Source organism: Myotis nattereri, assembly GCF_964212035.1.
Source record: "Myotis nattereri genome assembly, chromosome: 8".
Taxonomy (NCBI): Eukaryota; Metazoa; Chordata; class Mammalia; order Chiroptera; family Vespertilionidae; genus Myotis; species Myotis nattereri.
This window is the reverse complement of record NC_138083.1, coordinates 73885586-73904585: the sequence shown is the minus strand read 5'-3', so window position 1 is coordinate 73904585 and position 19000 is coordinate 73885586.

Below are 19000 nucleotides of genomic sequence, written 5' to 3'. Positions count from 1 at the left end.
ATGGAATAAATATTATAATGACCACATTTCATATATGAGAAATTTGAGACTTAACACTAAGTGATTCACTTAAGAGAACATAGAGCTCTGATTTGAACTCAGGAAGACTATATCCAGGTTCTTAACCATGTTGCTGAACCATTTCCCTAATCCAAGGCAAGAATACAACACATGATGGGGGTAGAGGTAACCCACGGCAGGCAGGAGAGTACAGGGAAGAAGAAAGCAGGTCCTGGTGAGTATGAGCTATTCAGTAGGAATTTTCCTACCATATCTATTTTTTAAAAATGATTGCAAGGATTAAATGAGATAATACATGGAGAGCTCTCAGTGGACCGTGGTAAATAATCAATCAATGCGTATTATTAAAATTATTAGTATTTCCTAGCTTGTGTGGCTCAGTGATTGAGTGTCAACCTATGAACCAGAAAGTCATGGGTTCGACTCCTGGTCAGGGCACATGCCCAGGTTGTGGGCTCCATCCCCAGTGGGGGTCGTACAGGAGGCAGCCGATCAATGATTTTATCTCATCATTGATGTTTCTCTCTCTCTGCATCTCCCTTTATCTCTGAAATTAATAAAAAATATGTGTGTGTGTGTGTGTGTGTGTGTGTGTGTGTGTGTGTGTGTGTTTAATTATCAGTATAGCCCTAGTCGGTTTGGCTCAGTGGATAGAGCGTTGGACTGTGGACCAAAGGGTCCTAGGTTCCATTCCAGTCAAGGGTAGGTACCTTGGTTGCAGGCTCCTCTCTCACCTGGACCCTGGTTGGGGCTTGTACAAGAGGCAACCAATTCATGTGTTTCTCTCACATCAATGTTTCTATCTGTCTTTCCCTCTCTTTTCCATTTTCCTTAAAAATCAATGGAAAAATATCCCTGGGTGAGGATTAACAACAACAACAACAAATTATCAGTATCAGTATTATTATTAGATATTCTATCCAGAGTTGCTCAGGGTCATGGGTCACACATGTCCAGTCCAAAATACAGCTTATTAAAATATCCATAACTTCCAGAGTTCCCCCCATGCTTTCCATTCCTCTGCATTGTTAATGAGTTGTAATAACCCTTTAAAAGAAAACCTTTTAACATATTTTCTGTTTATCTCAAATATGTCCTTCCTTTGTCCTCAAGGTTGGGGAGCAAGTAGAAACAAATATTCTATTTTCCTTTCTCGGATCCTGCTCAAGTTAAGCAGGCCTTGGCTCCTTGCCCACCCACCTTTATTCCAGATGTTACCCTGGCGAACCTCTTAGGCTGTAACCAGGCAACCATTGGGAAGAGGGCCCTCCTGGCTCAGGGCCTCAAAACAGAAGAAAAACAAATAGGAGGATGTCTTGAGTCTTCTACTTACTTTGGTTTTCCAATCTCATTTCCCTTGAGCTTTTATTATTATTGAAATGGAAACAGGGGGTTGGTATCTGGGCTGCCTGTTCACACACTAAATGTCTGGCCTGTTCTGGAGCAGGGCTAGAACGGGGCTCCTGTTGGATCTGATCCTACTGGTCTTGATTTGGAACTATAACAGCCAAGGGAAACATTCCTACGCCCCCTCTCACCATCCTGGAAAAGAAAGCATTGACCATGTGGCTATGTAGCAATGAAGTTTGGGGTCCAGCAAAGAAAGGACTCTCAGGCAATCGAATGGCTTTGTGCAAATAAAGTAGGCATCCAAAATGAAATTTCTCTGCCCAGTTTTGCATCCTAAAACATTTCTTCAATGCACAGCCTTCTTGCTCTCTTTGGCTCTTGCCTGTCTTTTACATGGTCCCCTTTGTGTGCATGGCTTAGAATTACAGTCCTCCCTTCCCAATTCTGTTGGAGAGATCATTGTAGATATAAAAATAGTGATATCATGACCTCATTCAAACCTCTTCAGTGGCACTTCGTAGCCTGCAGCCTTGTTTCTCAAAGTCTGGAACCCTATTTTTTGAGAGCCATTATTCATTCATTCAATACTTATTTCCTGAGTACTTACCTTATTCCAGGCATTGTTACTCTTCCAGATACTTTTAATATATTTTGTAAACAAAATAGAGAAGGATCCTTGCCTTCATAGAATTGGTATTCATGTGGTCAAGGGAGACAATGAATTAGCAAGAAAAAATATAATGTGAAATGGTGCTGAGTGCTATGAAAACAATAAAGCAGGGAGAGAGGATATAGGGTGCAAGACCAGGGCAGTCAGTGAGGTTCACTGAGAGGGTTTGAGAAGAGATCAGTAATTGGTGGTAGATCCAGCCAATAAGGGGATATATGGAGAAAGAAGATTCCAGGCAGAAGGAAGAGCAAGTGCAAAGGCCCAGAGGTCGGAATATGCCTGATATTTTTGAGTTATAACAAGGTGGCCAGTGTGACTAGAGTGGAATAAATTAGGGAGAAAGTAATAAGAGATGAGTTCAGAAAGGTAGCAGGGTGGGTGTATTTTATAAATTCTTTAGAACTGTTTTGTTTGTTTGTTTGCTTGTTTGTTTGTTTGCATGAGGTGAGAAGAGAATTCATAGGATCGTTTTGAGCAGAGTGGTCACATTACTTAATTTACTCTTTGAAGGATAATGTAGGCTCCTCTAGAAAACATTTTGCTAAAGGCAAGGACCAAAGTTGATAGACGTATTAGGAGATGATTGCAATAGCCTGGTAAGAAATAATAGGCGATTGGGCCAGAGCATTGGTGGTTTTTGCCAATGCCTCTTGTTTGATGATTCCCTTCAGTCCGCAGGTTGACACTCTATTCACTGAGCCAAACTGGCTAGGGCTAAGATATTGATCTTGAGCATTCATCTATTCATTGACTTATTGATTCATGGGTTTAAGACACATTTATGCAAACAGATTTGTTTCTTCAAATCTGAGTGAAATCCTCTAATCACAAGGAATTCCCTCTCTGATGAGATTATCTGGAATGCTTTGAGAATGCTTTGGATTTCAGTTATTCCTTTTAATAAGCAGGGGTCTGTCTTCTTTAGGTTTCTTTTCTTTATTTTGGTCCTCCCCTTGATTTCATTAAAAACAAATCTTGTTCATTTCATTTAGACCATGTTTTCTCAGGCCTCCTCTTCCCCAAAATCAACATCTCCAGCTACTGATGCCTTCATCACATGGCATCGTCCCAACCACACCTCCCCATCCTGGGCACTTACTATGGAGGTTCTTTAGTTGGGAGAGCCATATCTTTACCATCTTGGCAATTTGGGACTTAAGAAGCAAAGACTTTCTACTAAATTTCTACTCTTTGGCAATACTTAGTTGTGGACCCCTCCATGTCTCTGCTCATTCACTTATTAATTACAGTGTAGACTAATTCATTCCATCATCTTCCTTTTGGGGCATAGTAAGAGTTAACTTCTAAGCAAACTCACATCACTTTGCAGACAAGAGGAAAAACAAGTGTAATATTGTCCTTATAAAACATGTATTTCCATAATGTGGTCCAAAGCATAGAGAATATTTTTACACTAGCATTTCCTGCCATTAACGTTTTCCTTTTGCAATCTTCAGATAGTGTTCTGAGTGAGTTTTGTGTTATAAAAAGCTACATAAACACTCTCACCTTGTAATCTACTGTAATGGCATTAGACAGCTGTAGGTCTTTTGGTCTTTTCTTCCTTCCCTCCTAAGTGTAACATCACTAAAGTGTGCTGCCTTTTGGAGCTGGATGAGATAATGTCTCTTAAGAATGAGCTGTGAGAGGTAGAAAGAATTACATCGAGATGGTACTCACACTCTGAAATCAAAATGGGTATACAAAATTCCCATTCCATTTGGTAGCCTCAAGCCATCACACATGCACTTCTGTTGGAATTATTTTATTAAAATAAACGTGTACCCCAAATGATGGCAGTACAGATGGATTTATGAGTAGCAAAGATGGAAACTATTTCTTCTCTCTAAGTTGGCCCTGAGGGGTTGGAGCATGTGCTGGACAAAGAGAAACAAATGTTAAGATATACAATCATTTCCCAATTATCAAACCCTTATCCAAACCATGGATCAGGCTCTTCACTTTGTTGTAAAGGTGAAAGTATGAGTTAAACAGGCCCTTGCCTTCGGTGGACTTGAAATGGGTAAGGAAGATATCTGCCCAGATATTTGCAATGCTAGAAGAAGATGCAAGGCAAAGTTGCAATCAAAAGAAAGCAATGATTAACACCCTGAAAATTATTTAACAGATCTTCAAGTATGTAAGTGCTATAAAACATACCAGAGCTCCAGTGACATGAAATAGACTTCCTATAAAACAGGCTTAATCCTGGAATCTAGAATCTGCTTTTGGCAGAAACTTCTGTGTCCCACTCAATATCCATTTTTTTCTCTTTTTTCTTAAAAAACAAACAAACAAAAACATCCCAATTTTATTTAGGATGACAATGCCCAACTAGAATTTGACCCTTCCCAAACTCCCTTACATCTTGAGGTGGTTGTGTAACTAATAAACTAAAAGGTGATGTGGCAACTTCTTAAAGAAGCCACTTCTCTTTTTCCTTCACCCTCCCTGTCCTGGGAGTGTTCCTCCACTGAAGCATTAGCACATAAACTTGATGTCAGGCTGGTTTCTAGGGAGCCTGACCTTAGACTACTCAATTATCTTTTTCGTAAGACTCATTCAAACTCAAGGAGCAAAACCTCCCTGGTATGTGAGAGAGTGACAAAAGTTCCAGATATGCTGGAAGAAAATTCCATAGGATGGTTTTACCATGGAAACAGTGGTGAAAGCAAGCTTGGCTCATCCCATGGGCTGGGAAGACCACATATTTTTAGACCTACATACTTTGATATGTTTGTTTAAAACAAAGAAAAATACAAGAAACCTGACAATTTTTATCTAAAATAATCTTCCATTCTCTTACTCTGTTCTATTTTCCTTCATAGCTTTTATGAGTATCTGAACTTATTTTCTCTCTCATTAGCTTACTAACATGAAAATTCCACACAGAGAGGAGTGTTGTCTGTCATGTTTACAGCTAATTTCCTAGCACCTTGAATACATGAGTTGGAATCCTTATATATCATGGGCAAAAGAAATTTAAGATATTGATCTTTAAAAAATATTTTTATTGACTTAAGAGAGGAAGGGAAAGGGAAAGAGCGATCTGGAAACATCAATGATGAGAGAGAATCATTAATTGGCTGCCTCCTGCATGCCCCTATTGATGATCAAACCCACAACCCGGGCCTATGCCCTTGACCAGACTCTAACCTAGGACCCTTCAGTCTGCAGGCTGACACTCTATCCACTGAGCAAAACCAGCTAGGGCTAAGATATTGATTTTGAGCATTCATTTATTCATTGACTTATTGATTGATGGGTTTAACACACATTTATGCAACACATTTGTTTTTTTCAAATTCTTTCCATAGCAACACTTTAAAAATGTCTGGATATTTCCTTCATGAACATTTCTTGTGACTGAGAGCCCTTGAATCATGTTTGGGTTCAAGCAGAGCTGATATCAGATGATATGTATGTATATAAATGAACCAGTGGGTGAAATCATGAGATATTTCCATTTTAGTTAACAAGTAGTATAATAGTAACTATGAGAAACTATGTATTTAATTTGTAATATTATTTCTAATATACACTCATTAGTTCAAGTTAATTATTATAAAGTGTTCCATTGATCATAGTTAAATAGGTTTTCTTACACAGAATGATTTAATTATATGTATATTGAATAAAAGAATATCTCAGACAGTATTATAAGGATTAGAAAACTTTGAATATAATTATTACTTTAGCAGAAGCTGGAAGAGGCTTCGTCTATACTGTGAATAACATCATCTGGTAAAGATAAATTTTTTGTTTAGTCAAAGTATCTGAGAGAGAACCAAGATGGCGGCATAGGTTAACGCCGGAGTTTGCTGCTTTGAACAACTACTTCAAAAGTGAAACTAAAAGACGGAGGGACATCACCCAGAACCACTGGAACGCTGGCTGAGTGGAAGTCCTACAACTAGGAGGAAAGAGAAACGCATACGGACACTCAGAGGAGGCACAGTGCTGAAGTCAAATTCTGAGGTGCGGAGTGCGCGGAGCGGGCTGGCGGCGGAGGGCGCGGTTGGCGTTTTCAATCGGGAGGGAGTCGCAGACTCTGAGCACCAGATACAGGCGAGTCTTTAGGGACCCAGACTCAAACGGGAGAAGCGGGTCTGCCTGGCTTCGGTCAGAGCGAGTGCAGCTTTCTCTCCGAGCTTTGCAGCGGGTGCTGGGACTCAGAGAGGCAGAGCCCCTGGGGACAGGACTGAGAGCGGCCATAACTGCTCTCTCCAGCCCACCCTGTTGATCCTGTGCGACCCGCCCCACCCAAGCCCTGCACAGAGGCATTTGCCGAATAGCCTCAGGCAAAGGCCAGATTAGCACCTCCCTAGAGGACAGAAGTTCTCTCACTGCTGACACAGCTGATTCTCATAGCCACTTGGCCTGGAGGTCAAACCCTCCCTGGAATTAGCTACAACAATCAAGATTTAACTATAAGACCACGAACAAAGACCACTAGGGGGTGCATCAAGGAAGCATAACAAAATGCGGAGACAAAGAAAGAGGACAAAATTGTCAATGGAAGATATAGAGTTCAGAACCACACTTTTAAGGTCTCTCAAGAACTGTTTAGAAGCCGCCGATAAACTTAATGAGATCTACAAGAAAACTAATGAGACCCTCGATGTTATATTGGGGAACCAACTAGAAATTAAGCATACACTGACTGAAATAAAGAATATTATACAGACTCCCGACAGCAGAACAGAGGAGCGCAAGAATCAAGTCAATGATTTGAAATGCGAGGAAGCAAAAAACACCCAACCGGAAAAGCAAAATGAAAAAAGAATCCAAAAATGCGAGGATAGTGTAAGGAGCCTCTGGGACAGCTTCAAGCGTACCAACATCAGAATTATAGGGGTGCCAGAAGATGAGAGAGAGCAAGATATTGAAAACCTATTTGAAGAAATAATGACAGAAAACTTCCCTCACCTGGTGAAAGAAATGGACTTACAGGTCCAAGAAGCGCGGAGAACCCCAAACAAAAGGAATCCAAAGAGGACCACACCAAGACACATCATAATTAAAATGCCAAGAGCAAAAGATAAAGAGAGAATCTTAAAAACAGCAAGAGAAAGAAACTCAGTTACCTACAAGGGAATACCCATACGACTGTCAGCTGATTTCTCAACAGAAACTTTGCAGGCCAGAAGGGAGTGGCAAGAAATATTCAAAGTGATGAACACCAAGAACCTACAACCAAGATTACTTTATCCAGCAAAGCTATCATTCAGAATTGAAGGTCAGATAAAGAGCTTCACAGATAAGGAAAAGCTAAAGGAGTTCATCACCACCAAACCAGGATTATATGAAATGCTGAAAGGTATCCTTTAAGAAGAGGAAGAGGAAGAAAAAGGTAAAGATACAAATTATGAACAACAAATATGCATCTATCAACAAGTGAATCTAAGAATCAAGTGAATAAATAATCCGATGAACAGAATGAACTGTTGATTATAATAGAATCAGGGACATAGAAAGGGAATGGACTGACTATTCTTGGGGGGGAAAGGGGTGTGGGAGATGCGGGAAGAGACTGGACAAAAATCGTGCACCTATGGATGAGGACAGTGGGTGGGGAGTGAGGGCGGAGGGTGGGGCGGGAACTGGGAGGAGGGGAGTTATGGGGGGGAAAAAAGAGGAACAAATGTAATAATCTGAACAATAAAGATTTAATTAAAAAAAAAAGTATCTAATGATGCTGGGACAGTAGTGGCTATGAAATCAGGTCCTTAGAGCAGTGTGGGTATGGATTGTGGCCATCCCATTCGCTGCTGAGTGGACAAATGTGACACAGCATAAGGCTGTGTGAACCCTGTCCATTGCTCCAGATTGACCCAAATTGGCAGTGCCATTGTAAGAAGGAGAAAGGGCAGGCATTTCAGGTCTGGGTCATGTGAAAATTTGTGAGAGCCAGGGGTGGGCCTAGGTGTACCATAAGGTCACCACGCAGCTACCCTCTGGATGCAATGAAGTGTTGGACATCAGTAACTTAATGATATAATGCTATTGAGTTCAGGAGTTTTTCAGATTTTACCAGATTTTATATGCACATGTGTGAGTGTGTGTGTGTGTGTGTGTGTGTGTGTGTGTGTGTATGCAGTTATCTATATTTTTAAGGACCCTTTCCTTAAGATATCTATGCCAATACCATGGAGTTTTAGCCATTGCTTGTCAAAGGCAGAGTTATACATGAGTGCACCCCATGTACTCACATTCCTTTCATTTGAGAATATTCATCCCATATGGAGAAATAGACCATGTTTATTAATCACTCCAAAAAGTATGTACTTTCATTAGATGAAGCTCTGTCTCTGGGCATTGAGTCACAGGAGGGAACGGCTCCCCAGTGACCCAGAGCTCCCACAACACGTTCTGTGGAGACCACACTTTGGGGCCAGCTGCTTTAACGCACTGCTGGAATCCCAGGCAGAAATGTGTAATGGCACGCCAAGGGCTGCCGATCTGTCACAGCCCAAGCAGGGTTATTTGTGGCTTCCAAAGAGGGGCTGTAACCTTTTATGTCATCCACAAATCTCAGCCTTCAAGAGCCAGGGAGGAAAGCAACTATGCTGTTTGACCTAACTAGCTCTTTCCCCATCTTGCCCCCTCCTCCTCCTCCCACCATCCCACTCCTGGCCCCGAGAAGCCTGCACAGCTGGCCCAGAAAAAAAGTGATATTATACTGGATACTTCCTTTAGCACTGCATCAAGCCTGGCTGAAATGTCCAGACATCCCTTCTGATTAGATGAGGGAAGGCACAAGAAAGTTGTTGACAAAGTGGAGACTTTCTAATTTGAGGCCCCAAACATTCATGTTCTTTACAGGCAAGACAGAAAAGCCTTACTACTTCTTGACTGGGGCATTTGAAATGGCAGCTGTAAGCAGGGTACACTCATGCCTACATCTGCTCTCCCTTATCACCTATCAGGCCAACTGGAACATCAGAGCTCAGTAGCATCTCTGCTACGCTTTGCAGAGTGAATAGAGAGGGGTTTTCTCTCATCACCTGATATAAAAGTAGGGTTTTCGCTAGCAACTTCCTTGATCTACTTGTATGTATATTCACTTATTTTATTTACCAAAGAACTTACATTAGTGAAGTGATTACAAGTGTGGGCTCTGGAATCAGACAGTCTTGGGTTTCAATCCTGCCTCTAACTCTTACTGGCTGTGTGACCATGAGATTAGGTTAATATTTTGATTGAATGGTGTCCCCCTCAAATTCCTATGATGAAGTCCTGCCTAAGAATGTGACTTTATGCAGAGATAGAGTTATACAGAGGTAATCAAGTGAATATGAGATGACTGGTGTTCTTCTATAAAGGGGAAATTTAAACATGGACATGCATACAGTGAGAATGCCAAGGCGTTTACAAGTCATGGATTGTCAAAGATTGTCCACAGACTTCTGGGAACTAGGGGAGAGCAGGAACACATTCTTCCCTCACAGCTCTCCAGAGGGACCATCTCTGCCCAAACCTTGATCTTGGACTTCTGGTCTTCATAGCTATGAATCATTAGCTTTCTGTTGTTTAAACCACTTAGTTTATGGTACTTTATTATAGCAACCCTAGAAAACCAATACAGCTAGTCAGTCAATTCTCTTGAGATTTCACTTTTTATCCCTAAAATTCAAATGGTAACTTCAGCAGTGATTCTCAGTGTAGTTACTGGGCCAGCAGTAGCCACATTACTTGGTAAACTGTAAGAAATATAAATTCTCAGGTCCCCACCCAGATGTACTAAATCAGAAATCCTGGGGGTGGGACTTCTTAATTCTGTGTTTTAAGAAGCCTTTTATATGAATCTGTTGCATGCTTAAGTGTGAGAATTTACAGTATTGTAGAAAGGATTAGATCAGAATAATATATTTAAAGTTCCTAGCATAGTTCCTGACATGGACCTAATAAGTGATAAACTACAATGAGATCTTTTGATACATTTATGTAACTCCTATTTTATTGATGTTGATCTTGAGAAATGCCATTCTAGAATCTAAAGTCCCTTAAGAATCTTAAAAATAACCCTTTTTGTTAAGTCAGAACTCCTTTTCTCTGTTGAGGCCCATCTATTCTCATGGGCAGGAGTTCTTCTGACCTTCCTTTGAATAAATAGGGAGGTAGGAATTAAAATAGCAAAAATAAAGAATCGGTAGACTTGAGTAGAATTCAAAGCTCCACCCAAACCAATTAGGTGAACTTGACCAACTGTAGCCTTTTATGGGGTAAATGCCTAGATCAAGGGATTGAGTTCTTTGGTCATGGTTGTAGGGCATACTCAGCTCTGAAGTGGTAAAGAAACCTATTGTTCATTCTTACCTCTTCTGGGTCTTTGACCCTACAGTTACAGTAATGCTGGCCACTGTAATTGATAAACACTCAGTGGCCTATCAGGATACATGTGCATTTTCTATCCACATCAAGTTCAATTGGTGATGAGTTCTGCATCCAGTTACTCAGCACTCAGGGTTACTTGCCATGGGTTTTGTGATCTTTAAGTGGGAGATTCCAAGGGCACCCTGCATATGGACATTCACCCACCAAATGAGGGAAAAGAGAGAATGGTAGAATTTGCAGTACTGTTATAGGCTAAAAGAGGAATGTATCACTTGCCCAAGTTACACTGGCCAGACCTCAACCTTATGGTTGAACCTAACTGTAAGGCAGGCTAGGAATATAATCTACCCGTGTGCCTAAGAAGAGAGAGAAGTAGATTTGCTGAATGCTTAGCAGCCTCTATCATAGACCTCCTTAAGAAAGTAAAGACACATTTGGACCTTATATTAAAAAAAAACATATACAAGCACTAAAACACATGGAAAATGATAATTATTTTTTAGAATTAACCAAAGTACTGAAATCATAGTCTCTAGAACAGCGGTTCTCAACCTGTGGGTCGCGAACAATGAAAATACATCCTGCACATCAGATATTTACATTACGATTCATAACAGTAGCAAAATTACAGTTATGAAGTAGCAACGAAAATAATTTAATGGTTGGGGGTCACCACAACATGAGGAACTGTATTAAAAGGTCGCGGCATTAGGAAGGTTGAGAACCACTGCTCTAGAATAAAAACCACTGATACTCCAGCTCCTTAGAGAAAGGGGTCAGATAATATGTGATGGGTACTTGCCAGTGTCATTTGGGAGTTTCCTTAAGAATAAACAGACCTTGGTTGAAGCCTTTGAGGATCATCTTTTGGAAAATGAAAGAGGGAATCCCTATCAGCATCAGTCACATGTGGCTGTTATCTACCCAGCCTCTCCAGATCTTGCTCAGGGGATGTAATTTTCCAATTACATTTGGCACTTTTTTTTTTTTTTTTTTACAAATCAATCAAAAGAATAACCTACAATGTGGAAGAAGGAAATGCAAGTGGAAAATAACATGAGAAAAAGTATTTTATTTCTTTATTTCACTTTATGTCTCCCCATCCCAAAGCTGAGCCAGTGAATGGAGGGGTTACCATAGGGTCTGGGATTCATATAAGGAATCTCAGAGCATATCTCTCAATGTTTTAACTCTAATGGCTCATCAAGCTTCTATCTATCATCTCCATCTACCTATTGGGTCAAGAGAAGCTGAGCGTAAGGCTGACTAAGTGAGAAATTGGGAATATGGGATTTAGTCAGGGCCTTGCCAGTAAATGAGAATGTGCAATGAACTCCTTAAAATGGACCTGAAGTCTTACTACAAAAAAGAGAGTAGTTTAGTATACAAAGCATGAACTTTGGAGCAAGAGGAATTAAATATGAATTCTAACTCTGTTACTTCAACTTCCAGAGCCTCTGTTTAGCATCTGTTAAAGTGGGAGAAATAACATTTAACCCTAAGAGTTGCTATGAAGATTAAATTAGAAAAGTTACCTAAAGCACACAACACAATGCCTGATCTACAGTGGGCACATAAGTGTTAATACTAAAGAGATGTCTGAAGAGAGAAAAAACATACAAAACCATTCTTGCAATGAGTACATATGCAAAATCATATAAATTCAAAGACATTACTAGTAACCAACAGAAATCTTTGGGCAATATTATGATTATGTATCTGGAATTCATTGTCATGAATGGAATGTGTTTAAATTTAGTCTGGAATGGTCTATGTTTATATGCATCTTTTAATTATCAAAAAACAGGATCACCAGCAGATGAGTGGATTAGAAAACTGTGGTACATCTGCATAATGGAATACTATGCTGCTGTAAAAAGGAAGGAACTCCTACTATTTGCAACAGCATGGATGGACCTGGACAGCATTATGCTAAGCAAAATAAGTCAATCATAGAAAGATAAATATCACATGATCTCACTCATTTGTGGAATATAATGCACAACATAAACTGATGAACAAAAACAGATGCAGAGAAGCATCAATCAGACCGTCAAACCTCAGAGGGAAGGCAGGGGAGGGTGGGGGTAAGGGGGAGAGATCAACAAAAGGACTTGTATGCATGCATATAAGCCTAACGAATGGACACAGACATCAGGGGGGTGGTGAGGGCACGAGCGGAGGGGGTGGGGGCAATGGGGGGATAAGGACACATATGTAATACCTTAATCAATAAAGAAAACAACAAAACAGGATCAAGCTGAGCTTCGGGTCTCATCACTCTCCATAACCCTTCAAATACAGAAGTGAGAAGGCTGAGACTGGGGGCTGTTGAATCCATAAACCTCATCAGCTACCTACTATGAGGTCTAGGAGTTCCTAAGCCTCTGTAGAGAACAAATTCCTTTCGGAGGAAAACATACCAAGACAGAACTGAAGCCCAATATTACTCTGTTCAGAAGAATTTGTGATACCCCAGATTAAGTGAAATCTATGTGATATTTCATAAGCCTCTTAGCTGATGTGTCCTGGAGACATTAACTTGTACCTTCTTAACTCAGTCACCTTATTCTGGGAGCAAAGAGAGAAAGGTCTGTTCCCAGGATCTTCATTCCTATCTCTGTCATACAATGCCCAATGCATACACTCACGGATTTTTAAGGGTGATCCTTGCTAAGGAAAAAAACACACACAAACAAACCTAGGGAATGGTCCAATATGTGGGTATTCTGTTTCTCATTTCCAAAGGGAGAGAGAGGCATCTATATGGAATGAAAAGGATATTTATGAAGCATGTTTAATTTGTGAATAAGAGAGAAGAGAAAGTGCCTCAAGTGAAAAGAAGTTGTATTATCTGGTTATCAGCAAACCACTTGCTCCTTACTGTCATTGGATGAGCTGGGCATAGCTTGATCCCTAGTCATAAAGATTTGGGGGTCTCACCATCAGTCTCATAGAGAATTATTAAGTACTTTGGAATGGACCACTTGAATACCACTAAATAGAGAGTGGCATCTGGAGTTCCATGGGAAAGATGAATAAAGCCAGGAAGAAAAATTATTTGCCAATCAGAGAAGGCCCAAAGAAGGCAGGAGGCAGTGCCAGCCTTAATTCAGGTTGCTCAAAGAACCTGAGGCAAATTCTTGGATGCAGATAATTTACTTGGAAAATGATTCTAGAATGCACTTGTGTGGACAATGGAGAAAGCAAGACAGGGAAGGTAGAAAAGTCAATAAATAATCTATTTTTTAAAATCTCTGAAAAACTGCACAGAATGTATCTCATAATTTTCCCACCGGGTGACTGATGACTGCCTCCTATCTCCCATGAGTTGAGGGTTGCTCTGGGCTGTTAATTCTCCCACCCCACCACACACTTCTGCATTGAGCCTGAGTCTGGCCAAGCAAGGTCAAGCAATGAGCAATATAGGCACTTTACATGTGAAGCTAGGAACTCTAGTTGGCTGAGGGAATATGGTGCTGGGCCCCAAGTGCATCTACTGCAACAGAATTAACATGCAAAAAATTTACCTTCATAGTTAGTAAGAAGCAGAATTAACTTTGGAACACAGATCCTTTGGGTTCCAAATTATGAGGAGCTCAGAAGAAACTATAGCTTGAAATACAATTTAAATCCAACCCATGAAGTTCTGTATTATAAAGTGTGCTATCACTTATTCCCTAAGATAGAAATTGAGATATCACTTCTGTTAATCAAGAAGAGATGGAGGGAAAAATAGAATACAAGAGGACTCATATTGTATGAAACAATTAAAATAATCACTGAAAGCATTAACAAGTAGAATTGACAGTGTGGAAAATTGAATTAGCTAAGCAGAAGCTAAATCCAAGAAATAAATCAAGAACACAGAGATTAATAGTCACAAATAAATGAAGGGAATGTTAGAAAATTTGAAATTGAACACGGAGTGTCAATATGCATATAATAGAATCTCTTACAGATGATATGGAGAAGCAGATGATCAATACAATAGCAATAAAAAGGCATGATCAATCAGATCTTCAAATATAATAACCACATTCACAATAAAAACATACATCATCCACTCACTAAGAGCTAAATTACTAAAGGTCTGTTTCAGGGACTTGTAGTATAAAAAAGCTGTAACAAAGCCTGAAACCCAAATTTGGTATCAGTAAATGAGAACACTAGTTATGAACTACGAATAGAGTTATAAATGTTTTGTATAACACACAGCTATACACATAAAAAGATATGCCTACTTCTGTTTTCCATACTATCTACTACAGATTTTAAAGTTATTGTTCCGGTAAGTTAGAAATTTGTAGAATTTCATATATTTATTTTTTCTTATAATGAAATCCATTATGAAATTGCTTTCTAAACATATATATGAATTACTCCTATTTCTTTCACATGTTTAGATCTGAGAAATTTCCTTTTGAGGATAAGAGACCAATTCATGGAAGGCCATTCCCAGTCAGCTTACTTCCCACTTTTGTTGCCTTCGCCACTCAAATGGTGCAAGTCTCCACCACTCTGTGTCCAGCACCATCATTACACACATTCACCTTTGCATTTGGCTTTTTAGAGTACTTTTTAATTGGGATATAAATACATGCATTAAAAGTCATCCCTTATAGTGCAAACAATCACATCACCACCACCACAATCACGATACAGAACAATTCCAACAGGCTGAAAAATGTCCTCAAGCCCTTGGTGGTCATTCCTTCCTTCACCTTGTACCCATGGCAACTATGAATCTGTTTTCTGTATATTTAGTTTTGAAATTCCCAGACTTTTATTTTTTTAATTTGGCTTCCATTATTCAATATGATATATTTGAGGTTTATTCGTGGTGTTGTATGTATCAGAAGTTGATTCATTTTATTGCTGAGTATTAGCTCATTTTGTATGTGTACTATGATTTGCTTATCCATTCATCATTGAAGGACATTTGGATTGTTTGAAGTTTTGGGGGATTATGAATAAAGCTATTAAAAACTATTTGCATAATTTTTGTGCAAATTTATGCTTTCATTTACTTGTGTAGTTAAGATAGAAATTAATTTCTGAATTGTAAGGTAAGCATATTAACTATACAAGAAAATTTCCAGTTGTTTTCCAAAGTGGGTGTACCATTTTTAATAATTACCAAAATTTAAGTTATAGTCACAGTGTTACTAGAACTTGGTACTGAATCCCACCCCACCCATTCTATTAGGCATGTAGTGGTATCTCATTGTGATTTTAATTTGATTTTTCCTAATAACTAATAATATTTAGCATCATCTTATGTCCTTATTTTCCATTTGAATATTATAAGTATATTGTAAAATATCTCTTTACATCTTTTGCTGATTGTGACAGTATGGAACCCTGGTGCCTGGTTCACAGTATGTGATCCAGAACTGTAAGCTATTGATTAGGGCCAGTTTATCCTAAATGGTTGTCACTTGGCTGCCCATTTGGCATTTCCTCCAGCGTGTCGAGCTGCCCGTTCTCCTTTCCCCATGCCGGATGGGGCAGCTTTTCTTTTCTGGCACACACTCCACAGAGGGACTTGGGAAAGAAGCAAAGACTGAAGAACAAGCCAGTCAATTGTTCCACTTTGTAAAGTAGTTCTGCCAAAGGTTGAACAGGAAGGAGTAGGCAGCCATTGGCAAATGTGGGGGCTCTCTTCCTGTCCGTGGACACCCACTAATCCTGTGTCTATTACAGCTCTCTGACTTTGCAGGCTGGGACATTGACCCCTCCCTCCATGGTCTGTTCCTGATGTCAGTGCTACCCTGACTCCTCATGTTCCCTGTTCCAGTTTCACATTCTTTTATGGAAGAGGCTGGCACAGGGCAAAGCCAGAGAGTAGCGGCAGGTAGTCTGGTGCACAGAGGGCTGTCCGGCTGTGGCAGCTGCCCAGCGAGGTCTTGGGCCTGACAGGACAGATGAAGCCCTTTGTTCCTGCAAATGGGCCCTTCCTGGCAGTGATGGAGCTAGTCCGCTGTCCAGCCTGCTCCTCCTCTGCAGCCATGGCCATTACCCTAAAGTGGTTCTATTGATCTGCTGAGTCTCCGTCTCCTGCCCGAGTCCCTCTCCTCCTCGCTCCCCCCTCACACCCCAGGATTGAGCTGCAAAATACTCTGTAGCCAGCCTCACTTGGAAAGGCTTTTTCTTCAGGGGTGAATGAGGATTTTGAAGTTAGATTAGACGACTGAGCAGATATTCCTGCAGGACAAGCTTTTCAGACGGCTAAGGGCAGGTCTCCATTACCAACCATACCTTCTGGATTTTAGTTTTTTGTTGCTTCAGGTGTTGCACAATCTAGGACATAGGGATGGCATAAAAATGCCAATTCAAAGTTTGCATTTTTGGAAGACTAATACATTTTGCAATGTCAGACTAAAACCTCATTTTCAACGATTGCCAATCTAATGAATATTAATGCAGTTTCCATGTAATCAAAATAATTAAAAATTATTAGTTATTGCATGACACATAGTTATAATTTCTTTAAATGTTTTTATTTTTATTTTATTCCTATCAATCTTATGAGATAGCTGTTACGAGCCTGATTTCCAGGTGAGGCAAAGAAATGACTTGTAATTCATAAATCCAGCAAAACCATAGACGGGATGACCAAAGGTAGGTCACCCGACACAATACCTTATTTTTCTCCATATGAAAGGTTGCATTGGTGGTGACATGAGATTTTAGGCATACCTCTGATTAAGCTGTGCTCCACTGCAGGCAGGTTCTGTGTGCTATGACTTGTGAAACTTTACAGCCTTCATCTTTCAGGGGGTAGTGGCCTGGCTGCTGATCACGTGAGCACTGGCCCACCGTGAAGAGTCTTAACTGAAAGGTCCTCATTTCACTCTTTTGTGGCTCTGACAATTACGTTAGGTATTTTGAGAGAACTTGGAACCGTTGTCCCTCAAAACACAAAACCTGGATGGTGATTTAAGCCTCCACTCAAAGTCCATGGATAAAGTCTGTTGAGAATCTTTTTTTCTGGATGAGATATAAAACCGGAACCATAGCCGTGGGAACCTGTCCCTGCATCTGCCAGGCATCTCGTTTCATTCGGATCACTAGGGACGAAGAGGACCCAAGGTCAGGATGCTGTCATGACCTTTAATTAAACTTATGATCATTTCTGTGCCTGTGTGGAAGGTATACTTAGGAGAGATGTATGTACCTTCCATGGTCCTAGAATGAATTACTGCCTTGTTAGAATAAGAGGGAAGGGAGGTCTCTGGAAAAATCAGATTCTGCTTATTAGTGAAGGCAGGAGAATGGAGCATCAGTGAGACAATCCCTGTACATAATTATTATTTATTACTATTGAACAATACTATCTGCTGTGCACCAATCTGCTCACTGCCATACATAACATCGACATGCTCTTGGCCCTGCCAAATCAATACTGTCTATTGCAGACTATAGAGATGACTTTTGTCCTTTATCTGCCCCCACTGCCCATTTTCAAAATGGGAGCTGTTCAGAGTGAAATATCATTTTCAGGGTTTTTTTGTTTGTTTGTTTGTTTGTTTTTTCCATTTTAAGATGAGCACCACAGATGTTCTTTGCTTTACAGAAAAGTTTGGTTGAATTAAATTTTGGTTGATTCTCATGATAAAATCAGCATGTGTTTTTACCTGAAAAAAGTAACAGCAAATTTAGTAGAAAATTTTTGAAAAAGAAAGGTGAGTGGGAAGAAATGGCCGAGGTATAGTTCTGAGATTCAGGATGTCTGAGGTCCAGTTTTAAACCTGTCTCTGTGTAAGTAGGATACTGGATTCTTGTCATGATTTTTCTCTTGTGTATGTTGGGCAAGTTATCCAGCAATCTCTGAGCCCCAGTTTCCACATCTGCACCATGGCAAGTTTGGACTAAATCGGTGTTAAACATATAGCATGCATACTATCACTCATGACTTCTAGGCCAATAGCAGACATAACCAATAGTAATTCTCTTTCTGATAAAGCCAAAACACAGTCTCTGCACACCCATAATAAATGAGGGCTGTGTACTGATCAGAGTCAAAACATAAAATGCTTGAATTAAAATGCTTGTTCAGGTTTCCAGACATCCCAGGATCCTGAAATAGTGGCCAGCACCCTGCAGTTTTCTGTAGTATACAGGTATTAAAGTTATCCTTTATATAACGTCTTCAATTCATTTCACAGAGAGAAGGAATGAGAAAAATTCAACATGAAAGAAGACTATTAATGTAATCCTATATAATAAAAGCCTAATATGCAAATCGACCAAATGGTGGAATGACGGGTAGCTATGATGCACACTGATGACCAGGGGGCAGATGCTCAACACAGGAGCTGCCCCCAGCTCACAGGCCCCAGGCCAGCCAAGGCGGGTGCCAGCGGGGCCCCCCCGATTGCCCCATCAGTCTCCTCACAGATAGGCCCTGATTGCTGGCCAGGCCCAGGGGCCCTACCCATGAACAAATTTTGTGCACTGGGCCTCTAGTATGAAATATTCTTGTTAAAAGACTATATTACATATTGTATATCAAATTGGAGTCCAAACTACACTCACTCTAGATCTATACTAGTTTGGTCTCCCATCTTCCTCCTTTTCTTGAACAGTTCTCACGGTCTCTTTCTCCCTATAATTTTT